Genomic DNA, 2,672 nt, shown 5'->3' with positions numbered 1-2,672 from the left:
AATGAAGAAGCAACAACGTTTATCTGGTACTACAAATTTACAAATCTTGAGGTTACATATTTTGGCAGTGGGTTAAAAATACATACCGTAACTGGTCACCCACAATAAGCTTTAAAAATAAATGTGTGACCACTAGTTATTAATAGTATAATACTGAGTATATTATTTATAATATATATTATATTTATGCGTAATACACCTCAAGAGCGTAAGTTAGATTTAAAAAATCCTTTATTAAGAAATACATAAGAGATAAAAAAGAAGGGGATTTGCTTCGTGCGAAGCAAAAATGTTTATGAACATTACTTTTTCCTGAAAAGTTTGCTTCCTCGGAAAAACAGGAGTGCAGCTTGACTGGTGTGTCGAGTCAGGTCCTGCCCAACCTTTTATTTTTCTGCTGATGATTATTCGATGAAACATTGTGAACTGCAGGGCTGTTTTTTGCACCTGAAAGCAATGATCTGGCCAACGCCTAGAGTGAGCACTAAATCATTACACTGAATTCGAAAAGACTGATTTATCAAAACACTCAGAGAATTAACCGTCAATTAAAAACAGCAGCTCACGAAGGATGAGATAACGAGCACGAAAACAAGGCAAGCGAAGTTGGAGTGGCTTAGAGCCGCCAATCCTGCACTCCCCCCTGAGTGTGGCTGGGTTGGCGGTTGCCAATCCCTGGGACGGAGAACATTGTTCCTGAAAAATTCTTTACCGAGGTAGTTACCGGGGGGATGGTAACGTATTACCACAACAAGTCGGCCATCTTTCCTGCTTTTGACGTCTGCACCGATTTCTCTTGTTCTCTTCCATACAAGCTAAAATCAAGACAGTATAATATGACGCACCTACAACAACTTCAATGCGTGCTTATCGTCTAAAAGAAACAGTAATAAATGTATTGCAATTTTAACGTTTATTTTAGATTGGGAGGGGGAAATTGGGGAAGTTATTATTCTCTTGTCCCTTGTAAAAAATTGTTTGTGTTCCCTTGTTCCCGAAATTACTTCCAAACTTGTTCTCAGCTTTTTGATCGCGAAAATGGTTTATGTTCCCTTCTTCCCTCAGATATTTTGTCTTTGCTCGCCTATTCCGCGGTTCAACTTTAGCCATGTTCCCGAAAACCCGTTAGAGGGCCTCATTTTAGCGAATGTTGTAAACTTGTGATTTTACAATACTGCAAACACTCGGTTTTTCGATTCTTTTTTTTTTTTGTGCGCTATTTTGGTTTGGTGCGAGTGAAAAATGAATGAATGAAACAGGAGAGATTCACTGAAAAAACGTTTCTCTCCAGTCCTAATTTTCTCCAGACGAGGTGAAACTGAGTCATACATTCAAAAGTAACGCCTTCAAGGAACACGACCGGTTTGCACTGAGCCTTTTAAATCTACTGCGCCCAAGTATTTCATCTGCTCTATTGTTCTTCATAGGCCTATATGCCTTGTGTCTGTTAATTTACTGTGTTCTGCCGGGGTGGAAGGATCATGGACTACTTTTCAACTGAAGGAATGCACCGTAGGATTCAAGATCTTAAGTTGGTTATATTCTTCTAGAACTGAAATTTTGAGCTTTCTCATTAAAGTCAACATGCCTGCCCGCAGCTTTATAAGGATATTTCTGTTTCATTTAAAAACCTAGTAACTTGCATGTACCATACTGTGGGGAAACTGTTTGGACCTCTCTTTCGGAATAAATAACAATTAGTCCATGAGCCCGAGTTGGATATGAAGTGATAAAATAACCAACGAGCGCGTAGCGCGAGTTGGTTATAATCACTTCATATCCAACAAGGGCGAATGGAATAATTGTTTTAGTAAATTCTCAAACCGGGTTTTGCCGCCGATTTTTATTTCCACAATTTTACAAAGCGTCCGGAAAGAGCATCTTGGCGCACTATTTTCCATATGACGTAAAACTTCGACTATTGCCTTATAGTCGGAGTTTTTTAGCCAATCAAAAAGCTAGAAATGCAATAGTCGGAGCTGAAAATTTACTAATTAATATTATTTTGAATTTTGATTGTCGATTTCGCCATTTAGTTTGAATTGTCGATCTTAGCTCTAAAATTAACCTGCGATCAGGCGTACTTTTCTTTTGGCGTCCTCTCTAAAGAAAAGTATGTCTGATCGCTAGGTTACTCTAAAATAAACACAATTACGTTGTCTACTTTACCTGGATCAATTATGATCGCTACTTTACCTGGGTAAAATGTCCCGTTGCCACTGAAAATCCAGGTTTGTCAAAATCATAATCTTTAATTTCTGCATAAAAAAGTTGTGTAGCTTCAGTGCAAGACTCTTTGGGGAGAGGTTTGCCCGAGAGATAAAGATTTTCCCCTGGTATGATATTCTGGGCATGCTCAAACTTGTCATTGTCTGCTAAGTAAGTGGCCCACTCTGTAGCACCCTTAGCCAGGGTTTCATTCCACGTGACAGCTTCAACCTGTGTAACAAGAACCGTTGAAAATAAAATCATCCTTGAACTGCTTTTGGATTCAGTCAAATGAAATCTCTTCGGAGAGTAGATAATGATAAGGAATGCGACGAAAGACGACACTTATTGCTGAATAGACTAAACCAGGAATGACATAACTTGATGGAATTCCATCCTCCAGATAAGCGAAGTCTTGAGAAGGACTGTTGTTAGGCAAACTTGGCGGAAGTCACTCTCCTCAT

At 39.0% G+C, this 2,672-nt stretch overlaps 1 long non-coding RNA gene across 1 annotated transcript in view; it reads right to left on the bottom strand.

Moving 5' to 3' along the window:
* Positions 1–240: 240 nt before the first annotated feature.
* Positions 241–2,672, bottom strand: part of LOC138003079 (uncharacterized) — an 11,162-nt gene continuing 8,730 nt past the window's right edge. Inside the window, exons 4-5 of the long non-coding RNA XR_011123416.1 lie at positions 2,170–2,439; positions 241–815 (exon numbers count right to left, since the gene is read on the bottom strand). This is a non-coding gene — a long non-coding RNA (uncharacterized lncRNA). The remainder of the gene's footprint in view (positions 816–2,169; positions 2,440–2,672) is intronic.

This window comes from Montipora foliosa, chromosome 5 (genome assembly GCF_036669935.1).
Source record: "Montipora foliosa isolate CH-2021 chromosome 5, ASM3666993v2, whole genome shotgun sequence".
Lineage (NCBI taxonomy): Eukaryota > Metazoa > Cnidaria > Anthozoa > Scleractinia > Acroporidae > Montipora > Montipora foliosa.
Note: the sequence above shows the minus strand (reverse complement) of the source record. Positions and strands in the feature narration are given on the sequence as shown.